This window comes from Hyaena hyaena, unplaced genomic scaffold (assembly GCF_003009895.1).
Source record: "Hyaena hyaena isolate Hyena2069 unplaced genomic scaffold, ASM300989v1 scaffold_553, whole genome shotgun sequence".
NCBI lineage: Eukaryota > Metazoa > Chordata > Mammalia > Carnivora > Hyaenidae > Hyaena > Hyaena hyaena.
Genome location: NW_024081184.1, coordinates 539,332 through 554,001, shown reverse-complemented (window position 1 = coordinate 554,001; position 14,670 = coordinate 539,332). Strand labels below are relative to the sequence as shown.

The following is a 14,670-nucleotide window of genomic DNA, read 5'->3' as shown; positions in this document are numbered from 1 at the left end:
ATTTTTAATATATTATTTTAAACATATATTTGTATAGGTATATAATAAACTTATAAATAGTTATTCAGTAATTAGTGGCATTTCAATTCTCCAGGGCATAAAGTTTTAATTCTCCTGACATTTAAGAAGCACTAGTGCAAATCTCCACGCAGGCTACTTTGTATATAGTGAGAAGCGGTGATGACAATGTCGTCATTCAAAACTTCAGTCCCCATCATGCAAAAAAAAGAAAAAAAAAGATTGGAGTCTCGTTTTTAAGTCAAGTCGGATTTGTGGGAGATTTCTCTTCTTACCTTCTCACCCTTCCCCAAAATACCTATTGTAATGTCTGTGTCACTGGGAACTGTCTGGTTGAAAAGCAACAAGTGTTTTTGCTTGAAATGCATAAAGGTTTGCAGCGCTTTGATTTCATCATCTGTCACTCCCCCCAGAAACGTTACAAGGAGAAACAAGTCAATACCCAGTCAGGAATGTCCTTGAACTCTTTTCTGCCTTGAACTTTGTCACCTAAGCTGTTTGGTTGTTGTGTTAACAGTCTTATAAAAAATGTGTATATATTATTCATTTTCTTTTAATTGTGTGTTCTACTCTCCCTGGCTCCTGTGAACAAGCATTGCTTCCGCCCAGTTTGGTATGTGGGTCAGAAGGCGCTGTTTCTCACCAGGGCGCTGCTGTTTCCTTTTCCTACTTGAGTAGATTACAGATTATACTGGAATACGCCTGAGAAAAGGTCAAAAAGGAGGTTGAAAGTCTTGGAACTGCAGCTGGGAAGCTTGTCATTCTCATCTAGGAAAGGGGAAAGGAAAAAAAAAAAGAGCAAGAGAAAGAAAGAGAAATAGAGACTCCCATCTCAACCAAAACAACCCACATTCAGGAAATTCCCATTTGCACAGGATACTTTTTATATACTCTGAAAGGATTTTATTTGGTTTTGATTAAATAATTATCGAGTGTTTGGCTGAGAAAGCTTTAATGTTAAATTAGATGGCAAGCAAGACCTAAGCAGTGTTTTTAACTTTTCAGAGCCCAGATTTCCAGTGATTGTTTCAAAACAAGCTACCATTGTACTCTTTTTGACAGAGTCAAGAAGTCAGGAGCTTTTCAACTACAGAGTTAACTTAGTTAAACTCACGGGTATATTTTGGATTTTTATCCATGTCAATTCCACAGCAGGATATTAAAAGCAGACCAAAAGTTTTGATTGTCTGTGGAAAGCAAAAAGCACAAAAAAACACACAAAACAACCCATACGAACTGGTTACCCAGTTTTTATTTTGGAAAGATATGTAGGGGATAGAATATCTACATGAGGTCTGAGAGTAGGGAAATTGACGGAAGGAGTCAAGTCGTAACAGTCATAATGGGATGTTGGGAATGGGACTCTTCCTGTAGGACTGCCTTCTCAGGAGTGCCAGGTTGTTACATGGACATTGGCTTTCAGTGGGCCTCATTAATCCGATTACAAAATGTAATGGTTCAAAATATTAACAGACCAGGGACCCTGACAGGGAGTCCTTGTATCCTAGAGCAAGAGTGGATCTTGGAGGCAAGTGTCGGCAATCTCACACATAGGAAAGTTTCTATGGTAAACCTTATGAAAAGTGGAATACCTAAAGTGAATAAGGTCTGTGTCCATGATAAGGATCAAAAAGTGAGAAGAAAGTGCAGACCTCCTAGTAACAGTGCTCTTCCATAGGGTACCGTCAACACTGCCTGGTGTCCTTTGCTTTTTTACAGCTGCACCTTTGCCATTTTTATATTTATCCCTGCACCCCTAATGACAACAAAAGACAGTGCTCCTTTATCTTCCGAATGCTCCTTTTGGCCCACTTTATTCCATGATATGATAGTTCTTAGTTTCTTATGCCTTCTGTTCCTAGAATATTCCTGAAACCCCCATTGGCAGCAGACTGTAGTTTGTGCTTCTAGAAATCTATACTAAAAAGTTTTCTCTCTCTCACTGATATGATACTGTTTTAAGGTACTTTCTGATTTACAACTCTGATCCCTTGATTGCTTAATGTCATTTTAACTGCTTTTATTTGCTTTAGTTCACAGTACGGTGGGATAGGGAAAGTTTTTAAAGTAGGGAAGGAGGCAAGTAATTACAGTTATGGCTTATTTTTCCTCTTGGCTGCTTTTAAGAAGAAATGCATACACATACAGATACACTGATATTAACTTTAATATTTAGCATAGTCTGAAATGGTCAACAATTTCAGGATATTGCTGGCTTCAGAAACTTCTCGAAGCTGGCAGTTTGCCACACTCACGTGTTCTCACATCACTGCATTCAGAAGCTAAGAATCCCAGCCTGGCAGCTTCTGCAGAGAGGGTAAAGATGAAACAGAGAGGACTCTAGCCACATTACCTGGGAGTTGTTGCTGATGTCTTTTCCACAAATGTTCACGTTTGTCAAAGCCCAGTAAATCTTGCAAAGTTTATTTTCCTTGTAGCATCTGTGTTTTATAATGGGTCTTTTAATTTGTTTTTACTTTGTCTGCAGGGATTTCTTTTGTCCGGAGTTTTCAGACTCTGTCTTTTTTTTTTTTTTTCCTGTGGAAGTGAGTCCATTAATGATGACTGGTTTGGGAATATGCCTCTCTGCAAAGCTGACCTGACAAGCTGTTCCTCTAGCGCGGCAACAAAGCCCATTGTTATTTTCTCTCTTTACTTTTATCCTCAACTTAATCCATTTTTCCTCTGTGTTTTTATAGTATAGAATGTCTGGGAAAACATACTTAGGGACAATGCATAAATGATAAGATGGCATTTTGAAGTTAGCAAAACTTCTTGTAAACAGGTTTTACCATGTCAGCCTGACACACATGGAACCATGTGTTAGTGTGGAGATTGAGAGTTCCTCAATAAAAGGTACCTCCAGGTATTCTTCCAAAAGGGGGGGAGGGGGGGAAGAGTGCATGAGGTTGTTTTCACAATTCCTTTTTCAAAAATGCAAACTTGTTCAAGTAAACACAGAAGTCAGTGGTTAAAGCCCAGGGTGAACTGTTCTGGTTTAGTGCCTTTTGTTCTAACAATAAAAACAATAATAATTAAATACACAGCTGAAAACAAAAATGAAATATCATAGCTGTAGGCATCAAGGGATGTTTGATAAATTCTGATTTTTAAATGATTTCCTATTCCCAAATAGAATTCCTGCTTTAATTTATTGAGAAACCATTTTATTGGAACTTGGGTTTTGTTTTTTTTTTTTTTTCTCCCAAGAGAACTCTGTCTATCTTGGGGACTGGTAAACCTCTAAAGGATCAAAGCTCTTGTGGATTTGGTTAAAGACCCAAAAGCCTGAAGGCTTATAGAAGTTTATCTATATAGAGTAAGCCCAAAAAACTGGGATGAGAGTCTTAGAAGAGCTTATTTTCTCATGAGATTTTTGGGACTTCCTCTGTTTGGATGTGCCAGAAATACTGTGAGAATATCCATTCTCATGGAATTTGTCACTTACAGGTCTTGTCCCAGCTGGAATTCAAAAGTATAATGGTGTGTGGAAATATTACATGTGTTTTAAGGTTTTAAGAAGCTCACTACTAAAACTGCAATTCAACAACCTCTGCTATTTTTATTGTACTTATACAATTAAGAGAAAAGAGAAAAACATAGTAAAGAACAGTTAGTTGAAAATGACATTTAGCATCTATGTAGTGACTCTTCATTGATCTTGGATATTTTTAATTTCACTGTTACTATCAGTGTATGTGCCTGAGAGGTGGAACAAAGAAATAGTGGTACTAGCCCTCTCTGTCCAACGGGAAATTGAAGGATAAAATGGAGGGACAGGCTTAATCCTCATCTAAGATGTGGGTACTACAAGATTCTTCCTGCTGAACCTCATTATATTAAGAGGCTTCAGGCTTAATGAAAAATCTTGGCTTGGAAATTTAGGCTTGATACAACCGTAAGGAAGTGTCTGAAGATCTGTTCAAAAGTTATCAAGCCAAGGCTTCTGGCTCAGCCAACATGAGAGTAAGCAGAATAGCTAAAGCCATGGATTCCAGCATCTGGCCATCTTGTGAAGTACTTTGTGTCCCTCCAAAATGAGTTTTTTCTATAGATCATAGGACTCTGTTTTCCTGTACTTCCTGGGTATGGGAAAAAAATATTTACTTCATTCAGCAAACATTTGTTGAGTTGTCCACAGTAGTAAGACACTGACCCTACTCTGGAAAAGTCTCCAGTTTCCTGGAGGATAAATCTGGAGGTTTGTGAGATCTAGCTGCATTTTCAAAGAAAATCCATGACACGGAGGAGAGTGAAAAATCATTTTTAACCAAAAACTTTGAACACTGGAAAGGGGAAGGAAAGGATCATTATAAATTTTGTTTCCTTAAATTATTGAGTGTGAACTTTCATTTTTAAATTTGGTGTTTTTTAATGTATATTTTTTACATGTAGTCATTATGTGTCAGCTAATGAGATTTCCTGTCTAAGCCGGTTCCTTCATTTTACTAACTGCTGTTGTAATTGTTCTCACATCTCTCATCTTATCCTTTATTTTCTGTTTGAAAAAATAAAGGTATAAGGATGCAGGTTTCTTCCTCTATCCTTAAAATCTGTATGCCTTAGCTTCCGTTTTAAGCTGTTCCTTTGAAACAACATAAAAATGTCTCCCTTTTTATATTGTTTTTCCTGAAACATTTTGAAAATATATTTGTTAGCATATTTTCCTTCATTTAAAATTTATATACTTTCTGTCTCATTATGTTATGAGCTCTTTAGGAGGCCCTTGGACTTCTTGATCCATGGCTAGAACAGGGTCTCATACTGATAAGGCTCAAAAAATGGTACGTGAAAGAATGGTTGTTGATGAAAACTTTGCTTGGAACAGTAACTCATCTTGAAGTCTACAGACATCAAAAGCATGTCTTCTTTTCAGCCCCAAAGTTCTTATATCTCTCTTCTGTATCCATTACCTTGATCATTTCCCTTCAGTGATTCTTTTACTTATCCCTTTCCATCTGAGTTTTCCACCTCTTTACTGAAATGACCTCGTTGAAGATTACCAAAGTTAGTAGCTTTCTCTCTGAGTTTACCTTCTCTCATTGAGTGTTTTATTAATCCATTTATTCCTTCATTAAAGCTATTTTTATAAATTGCTTGTTGTGTCCAATAAAATATAAGACAGACACTATACCTATATGAATGTAAAATCTACCCAACTTACTTTACCCTTTCAGATGGGCTGGGTGTCAGAGGCTACATCATAAGCCCACAAACTTGGGTGTTGCTTGGCAATACAATAGCATGCTGAGAGGGATAGGTTTGAGCACCTTGTATACTATTCTGAGGTTGACCTTCATCCTGGTTAGCCAGTGAGGAGTTTTAAGTTACGGCTAACTATAGCACAAGATTTGGAGCTTCTCAGTGAATCACTTCATTTTTCTAGACTACCCATCCTACCTAGCAAAGTTCAGTGATCTCAAAATCTGTATGTTCCCTGACTGAAGAATTTACCTAAGTCCTTGCTCCTCTTGCTCAATTAAAAAGTTCTTCTAAAACTGAAATCATTTAATCTTCCTACTGCTTTCTATTATAATCTTCTCCTCTAGATAGAGATTCCTTACTGTTGCTCACGTATGTGGCATCCCTTTACACTCTGCTTTTCATGTTATCCTTCATCCTCAGCATATTTCTTCTCTCCTTATTTTGCACATCTTTCAAAGCCTAGGTTATGTCCCATCTGCTCCATGATCTCGTCTCCAAATAGGTGATCCCGTTTTCACTTATTTTTCAGTACTAGGCCGTTAGCATTTAAATTATTCCTGGTTCATACATATAAGACTGTAAGCTTTGTGATAATAGAGAAGGCATTCTTCACAGCATGTAATTTTGGGTTAAGGCACTCAAGAAATACTTGACTACTAGTTGTGAAATGTGTGTGTTATAAACAGCCCTTGACTTTCATTAGCTTGTGACATTTAAGTGCTGCAGTCTGATTTCAGATTGAAATTAGTCTTACTGTAGTTGTCTAATGGTGAATCTTGCATCTGTTTACATCTACAATGGTCTAAAGAGTGTCATAATGAATCACTTTGAATGATTTAACCATAACATTTTTTTGTCTTTCTTTTTTATGGTTTATTTTTAAACTTATTTAAATTCTAGTTAACATATATGGTAAAATTGGTTGCAGGTGTAGAATCATGATAGTGATTCATCACTTAACATATAACACCCAGTGCTCATCACAAGCACCCTTCTTAATGCCCGTCACCCATCTAGCCCATCCCCCACCCCTGCCTCCATCAGCCCTCCGTTTATACTCTATAGTTAAGAGTTTCTTATGATTTGCTTTTGTCTCTCTATTTTTCCCTTTCCCCCATGTTCATCTATTTTGTTTCTTAAATTCCACATACGAGTGAAATCATATGTTATTTGACTTATTTTACTTAGTATAATATACTCTGTCCCCATCCACATCATTGCAAATGGCAAGATTTTATTCTTTTTGATGGCTGAGTAATATTCTATTGTGTATATCTATGTATCTATCTATCATCTATCTAACACATTTTCTTTATCCATTCATCAGGTGATGGACATTTGGGCTCTCCATAGTTTATCTCTTGTTGATAATGGTGCTATATACATCAGGGTGCCTGTGCCCCTTCAAATCTGTGTTTTTGCATTCTTTAGGTGAATATCTAGTAGTGTAATTGCTGGATCATAGGGTCATTCTATTTTTAACTTTTTGAGGACCCTCCACACTGTTTTCCAGAGTTGCTGCACCAGTTTGCATTCCCACCAGCAATGTGAGAGGTTTCCCCTTCCTCCACATTCTTGCCAACATCTGTTGTTTCCTGTGTTGTTAACTTTAGTCCTTCTGACAGGTGTGAGGTGGTATCTCATCATGGTTTTGATTTGTATTTCCCTGATGATGAGTGATGTTGAGCATCTTTTCATGTGTCTGTTAGCCATCTGTATGTTTTTGGAACAAAATCTGTTTCATGTCTTCTGCCCATTTCTTAACTGGTATAAAAAAGTTTTTCTGTTACACCTCTACAGATATCAAATGTAGTATTTGGAAATTGAGGAGATAGATAAAAATTTGTGTGAATTTCTTATTTTGCTGAAGAAGGGTCAGTATTTAACTTGATTACTCCATAGATTTGTGCCCCCAAAGGGCAAGTCACATTTGGTTAAGCCATTATGCTAATTTTGAAGATATCTTCATCTTGTAATGCTTTTTAAAAAATTTTTTTAAAGTGTTTATTTTTGAGAGAGAGACAGAGACAAATGGGGGAGTCGCAGAGAGAGAGGGAGACACAGAATCCAAAGAAGGCTACAGTCTCTGAGCTGTCAGCACAGAGTTGATGCAGGGCTAAAATCCACGAACCACGAGATTACAGCCTGAGCTGAAGTCAGATGCTCAACCAACTGAGCCACCCAGGCACACCTTGTAATGATTTTTTAAAAACAACTTCTTACCGTTCCACTCACTCTGAAGCTACCATTAGTTATGGTGTGGTAGTTCCCCCTCTGTATTGAATCCATGCTGTTATAAGACTGAATGTCTTTGAGAGAAAATAGGCAGTAAATTCTTTGACACCAGCCATAGCAACTACTTTCTAGATATGTTCCCTGAGACGAGGGAAACAAAAGCAAAAATAAATTATTGGGACTACATCAAAATAAAAACCTTCTGCACAATGAAGGAAATGATCAACAAAACTAAAAGGCAACATACAAAATGAGAGAAGATATTTGCAAATAACATATCCAATAAAGGGTTAGTATCCAAGATATATAAAGCACTTATAAAATTCAACACCCCAACCTTGAATAATTCAATCAAAAATGGGCAGAAGAGGGATTCATAGGTGGTTCAGTCACTTAAGGGTCTGACTTCCATTCAGGTCATGATCTCATAGTTTGTGAGCTCCACATCAGGCTATCCATGGACAGTGTGGATCCTGCCTGGGATTCTCTATCAGTCATTCTTTCTCAAAATAAATAAACTTTAAAAAAATGGGCACAAGATATGAATAGACATTTTTCCAAAGAAGACATACAGACATCCAACAGACACATGAAAAGATGCTCGACATCACTTATCATCAAGGAATTGCAAATCAAAACTACAAGAAGACATCAGCTCACAGCTGTTAGAATGGCTAAAATTAACACCATAAGAAACAACAGGTTTTGGTAATGATGTGGAGAAAAGGGAATCCTCTTAACATTGCTGGTGGGAATGCAAACTGGTGCTGCCACTCTGGAAAACAACGTGGAGATTCCTCAAAAATTTAAAAGTAGAACTACCCTACAACCCAGCAATTGCACTACTAGGTATTTACCTAAAGAACACAAAAATACAGATACAAAAGGATACATGCACCCCAATGTTTGTAGCAGCATTATCTACAAGAGCCAAATTATGTAAACAGCCCAAATGTCCATCACCTGAAGAATGGATAAAGACGATGTGGTATATATATGCAATGGAATATTACTCAGCCAGCAAAAAGAATGAAATCTTGCCATTTGCAAAGACATGCCTGGAGATAGAGAGTATTATGCTAAGTGAAATAATTCAGGCAGAGAAAGACAAATACCATATGATTTCAGTCATATGTAGAATTAAAGAAACAAATGAGTAAAGGGGGAGGGAAGAGAGAGAGAGAAACCAAGAAACAGACTCTTTAACTATAGAAAACAAACTGGTAGTTATCAGAGGGGAGGTGGGTGGGGGAATAGGTGACATAAGTGATGATTAAGGAGTATACTCATTGTGATGAACACTGAAGTGTTGAATTGCTATATTGTACACCTGAAACGAATATTAAGCTATATGTTAACTAACTGAAATTTAAATAAAAACTAAAAAAACATAAATGTCTTTCAGGATGTCATTTATAAATAAGATACTCATTCTGATCTCTTGGGGGGGATTGATTTGCTTTTTTAAAATAAATTTGTCTCCTTAATTAAAATTAGTAAAAAAAAAATTACATGCTTACTGTTTGCTGTTATTTATAAAATACCATATTATTGTTAACCATTGAACTGGGGCAGATAACTTTTATAAGAAGTCAAGAACAATAATTTGAAACAATTATTTGAAAATTTATAACATGGAAAGTGTGGAAAGTTTTCTGTAAAGCTTCTGTGTAAGTGCATGAATTACTAAGAATCACTGTGAAACTACAGTAATCAATAGGGTGCCTTGGTGGCTCAGTCATTGAGTGTCCAGCTCTTGTTTTCGCTCAGGTCATGATCTCACAGTTTGTGAGTTTGAGCCTTGTGTCTGGCTCTACGCTGACAGCACAGAGACTGCTTGGGATTCTTTCTTTCCACTCTCTCTGCCCCTCTTTCCACTCATGCATACTCACACGTGCTCGCTCTCTCAAAAAAAAAAAAAAAAAGAAGAAAAACTACAGTAATCCAGAAAATGTAGTATTTGTGAAAGGATAGGCACATGGATCCATGGAACAAAATCTAGAAATTGACCCACACATGTATGACTTTTGACAAAGATGAAAAGGCAATTTAATGGAGAAAGGATCATCTTTCTAATGGTGATGAAACAATTTGACATCCACTTTCAAAACAGTGAACACAATCTCAACTCACACCTCAGTCCATATACAACAATTAACTTAAAATGAATCATAGCCTATTCTTGTCACTTCTATTCAGTATTGTACTGGCAGTTGTAACCAGGACTATTAGGCATTAAAAGAAATAGAAGTCATCTGGACTGGAAAGGAAGAAGTAAAACTTTCTTCTTTGAGGGTGACGTGATCATGTGTGTAGAAAATCCTTAGGAATCCACAAGAAGCTGAGATAAACAAGCTCAGCAACGGTTATAGGATACAAGATCAGTGTACAAAAATTAATTGTATTTTTCTACATGGGCAATTAATCTGAAAAGTGAAATTAAGAAAACAATTCATTTTCAAGTTGCATCAAAAAGAATGAAATAGGAATAAATTTAACCAAAGTATAAAACCTATGCCCTAAAATCTACAAAATAATATTCAAAGAAATTAAAGAATACCTAAATAAATGAAAAGACATCTCATGTTCTTGGCTTGTTAAGATGGAAGTAGTTCCTCAACTATATACAGACTCATTGCAGCTCCACTCAAAATCCTAGCTGGCATCTTTGCAAATAATGACAAGATGTTGGTGGAAGCAGCAGGTTTTGTTGAATATAATGACCCCTCAGAGAAGGACATCAAACCACTGACTATCTTTAAAAGAAAAGAAATACGATATGATTTTTCTCTATTCTTTTTCCATCTTTAGTTTCTCCAAAAAACCATTATTTACTGAGACAGAGGTGCTTCACAATCATTTTTCCTTGGAAAAAGATCACTGATCAGGGGTGCTAAGAATTTTGAAAATAAAAGTACATTTTTAGTGATTTCTGTGTATATTTGGGTGGATGTTTGTGTAACGTCTATTTTAGAAGTTATGAGTCATTTAGGAACCTAATTCCCAGTATAACAGTATTTCAAAACATGGAAATTCAGAAAAACATGTAAAATGTTCTAAAATTTCTAATTCACGTGGCTTGTATCTGAAGAGGACTTGGATAACGTAATAACAATTTCTGCCTTTGTATTTCATACCCTTCTCTCTGTGAGTTCTGTAACTTGTTTGAATTTTGTAGCTATAGGCCACAAGGTGGTGACACCAAATAATGTAGAAATAATAAATGTCCAAGTGGGTGCTTCTGCTCCAGAATATAGTATGTTCCCTTTTAGAATACTATTCTCTTTCTTTTCAGTGATTATATGTGATTTCTTTTTGTGTTAAGAAAGCAGTCCAAATTGACATAACACTTCAGCTCAACAAAATTTAGCTCAAATTTGTCATTTGGTGAAGATATCATTTAAATAGAAAAAATTACAGAGATCATGGATCCTGCCTTGTCTCAGACTACAAGTATCATAATACTGGAGGAATAGACATTATCAGTAATATTTTGAGGGCACTGATTAAAAAATTAACCAAGAAAATCCTAAATCTCTAATTTGTAAAGTTGCTATAAATTTCACTTAAACTTTGGAGATTTTGTTTTATTTGCTTTCATTTGTTTCATTTCATTATTATGTTTTTAAAAAGTCACATCTCATACCTTAAAAAATGAGCTGTATCATGTAGTATAAATTATATACATTATATATATGAATATAAAATACAAAACTTAAAAATTTTTAGATTGAATTTTTTGACCTTGGGTTAGGCAAATAGTTCAACTCAAAACCACATTTACAAAACAAATTCATGAGGTAAACGTTATTGGAAAAAATCTTTTGCTTGTTGAAAGATTTGTAAGAAGACAAGTTATAGGGAGATAGAAAATATTTGAAAATTGTATATCTTAAAAAGGCTTATATCCACAATATATAAAGAACTTTTAAAATTTGAGAATAAGATCTGTAAATAATTACTTATGTTTATAGCCATTTGATTTTCAACAAGAATGCCAGGACACTCTGTGATGGGGGAAAGGATAGTTTTTTCAATGGTACTGGAACAGTGGTCTCCAAAATTCACTATAATGATATTGAACCCCTACCTCACACCATTTATAACAATTGATTCAAGATAGATCAGATACCTAAATGTCAGAACTGAAAATAGAAAACTGTTAGAAGAAAATATAGGCATAAATCTTTGTGTCCCTGGATTTGGCAGTGGTTTCTTAGATATGACAACAGAAGCACAAACAACTAATGAAAAAATAGATACAATAGACTTTATCAAATATAAAAACATTTTTACTTCCAAGCACATCGTGAAGAAAGAAGACAACACATACAAAGGGAGAAAAATATTTATAAATAATATATTTGACAAGGGATTTGTATCCAGAGAATATGATTAACTCTTATGACTGAACAATTTAAAGACAACCCAATTTTTATTTTTTATTTTAAAAAATGTTTATTTTTGAGAGAGGAGAGAGAGAGACATATAGCACAAGTGGGGGAGGGGCAGAGAGAGACACACACACAGAATCCAAAGCTGGCTCCAGGCTCAGAGATGTCAGCAGAGTGTGACATGGGGCTCGAGCGTATGAACCATGAGATGATGACCTGAGCCGAAGTCAGATTCTCAACCAACTGAGCCCCCCAGGCCCCCCAGACAATTCAGTTTTTAAATGGGCAGATATTTTGGATTAGACATTTCTCCAAGGAAGATATACAAATTGCCAAACTGCACGTGAAAAAGATGTTTTAACATACTTAGTAATTAGGGAAATGCAAATAAAAACCATAATGATTCACCACTTCATACCCACTAGGATGGCTGAAATAGGGGCACCTGGGTGAGTCAGTTGTTTGAGCATCTGACTTCAGCTCAGGTAATTCTCTCACAGTTTGTGAGTTCAATTCCCGTGTCAGGTTCTGTGGTGACAGCTCAGAGCCTGGAGCCTGCTTCAGATTCTGTGTCTCCCACTCTCTCTCACTGCCCATCTCCCCCTTGCACTCTCTCTCTTCCTGTCTCTCAAAAATAAATAAACATTAAAAAATTAGGACAGCTAAAGTAAGAGGTAGATAATAACAGTATTTTTATATTTTTTGAGATTTGGAGAAGTTGGAGCCCTCATACATTGGTGCAGCCACTGGTTGGCAGTTCCTCAAAATCTCAAATACAGACCTAACTGTTCCACTTCTAGGTGTATGTACCCAAGAAAACTGAGAACACATGTCTCCATAAAAACCTGTGCACTTTATTTTCATAGATACATTATTCATAATAGCTTAAAAGTGGAAATATCCCAAATATTCATCAACTGATAAATGGATAAATAAAATCTGGTACATCCATGCAATGGAATGCTCTTTGGGTATAAAAAATAATGAACTACTGACGTGTGGCACAGCATGGACAAACCTTGAGAAGATACTAAGTCATAAAAGGCCACATTGTATGACTCCATTTATGAGGCATCCAGAATAGGCAAAGCCATAGAATCAAAAGGGAAGTTCCTGGTTGTCAAAGGCTGAGAGGTGGGACAAAGCAGGAGTGATTGCCAGTGGGTATGGGCTTTCTTTATGGGTGATAAAAATATTCTGAAATTTGACAGTGGTCATGATTGTACTATGCTGTAGAATATACTAAACACCACAGAAGTGTACATTTTAAAAGAGTGACTTTCACAATATATGAATTCTATCTCAGCATAAATATTGACCCAGGTTTTAAAATGGGCACAAGATTTGAGCAGACAAAAAGAGAAATATGAATGACAAGTACATGAAGAAAAAGTACTAAACTTTGTGCATTAGAGAAATCCAAATAAAAGCCAGAATAGCTAAAAGCATTAAGAGTGACAGTACCAAATGCTGGTGAGAATATGGAGGATCTGGAACTATGATATTTTATTGGAAAGAATGAGAAATGGTTCAGATATTTTGCCAAACTGGCATTTTCTTATAATCTTAAGACATACGATTACTATGTCATTGGAGACATTCAATTACTATGACCAGCAATTCCATTCTTAGGTTATTTATCCCAAAAAAGGAAGCTTATATTCATAAAAAACCTGTACATAAATGTTTATAGCACCATTATTCATTAATAGCCAAAAGCTGGGAACATAATAGACAAAAGCAGTGACTAGATAAACAAACTGAAGTACTTCCATATAGTACCATCATACACAAGAATAAAAAGGAAAGGGGTGCCTGGTTGGCTCAGTTTGTTAAGTGTCCGGCTCAGGTCATGATGTCACGGTTTGTGGGTTTAAGCCCCACATTGGGTTCTGTGGTGACAACTCAGAGCATGGAGCCTGTTTCAGATTCTGTATCTCCCTCTCTCTACCCCTCCCGACTCGTGCTCTGTCTCTCTCTGTCTCAAAAATAAAAACTCTATTAAAAATTAAAAAAAAAAAGAAAGATCTGGGGTACCCTGGGTGGCTTAGTCAATTAAGCATCTAACACTTGATTGCAGCGTTGTGAGTTCAAGTCCCGTACTGGGCTCCATGCTGGGAATGAAGCCTACTTAAAAATGAGAGGGGCGTGGGGAGTAGATCTGTTGATACTTCAGGAAAATATAGAGTTGGTGAATCTCAGACGCTTATTGGAAAATGAAAGAAGCTGGACCCCATAAGCCCCATACTCTGATTTCATTTATAGGACCTTCTGGAAAATACAAAACCATGGAGAGGTAGAAAAGATAAGTATGTAGGAGTCTGGCTTACTGGTGAGCTGAGAGTAATTATTCCCTCTGCAGATCAGATTTAATTTCATGGATAAGTTTGATTCTCCTGGTTATTAGGGAGCCATAATGACTATTCTTTTTATTTTTTTATATTAGTGCCCAGCATAAAATAAAGGGAAATGTGTTGATTTTTGTTTTTAAACTTTATGATAGAGACTGGTAGATATTGGGAAGAAGGTGATGATTTTGCCTATGACTTCTGTTAGGTTCATGCTGTGTCTCTCATTCTACTCTTTGTGGATACTCATCTCATGACTCATGTTTCTTCCACCCTCCCAGCCTTCATAGGCTGCTGTGGCTGGAATATTCTACCCACTTACTTTCAACTTGTTTAGAGTATTGCTCCATGCCTCCTCTAGACTACCTTACATCTTCCTGTTTTGTTTTCTGTTACCATCCTGTATTTCTTCATAAGACCCTAAAATTATAATTAAATTTTGTACTAATTATTTGTATAACCATTTAACA

The 14,670-nt window shown here is 36.2% G+C and overlaps 1 protein-coding gene across 8 annotated transcripts in view; it reads left to right on the top strand.

The window, feature by feature from the left end:
* BCAS3 (BCAS3 microtubule associated cell migration factor) overlaps window positions 1-14,670 on the top strand; it is a 599,290-nt gene that overhangs the window by 260,774 nt on the left and 323,846 nt on the right. The gene's annotated exons all lie outside the window — the stretch shown is intronic.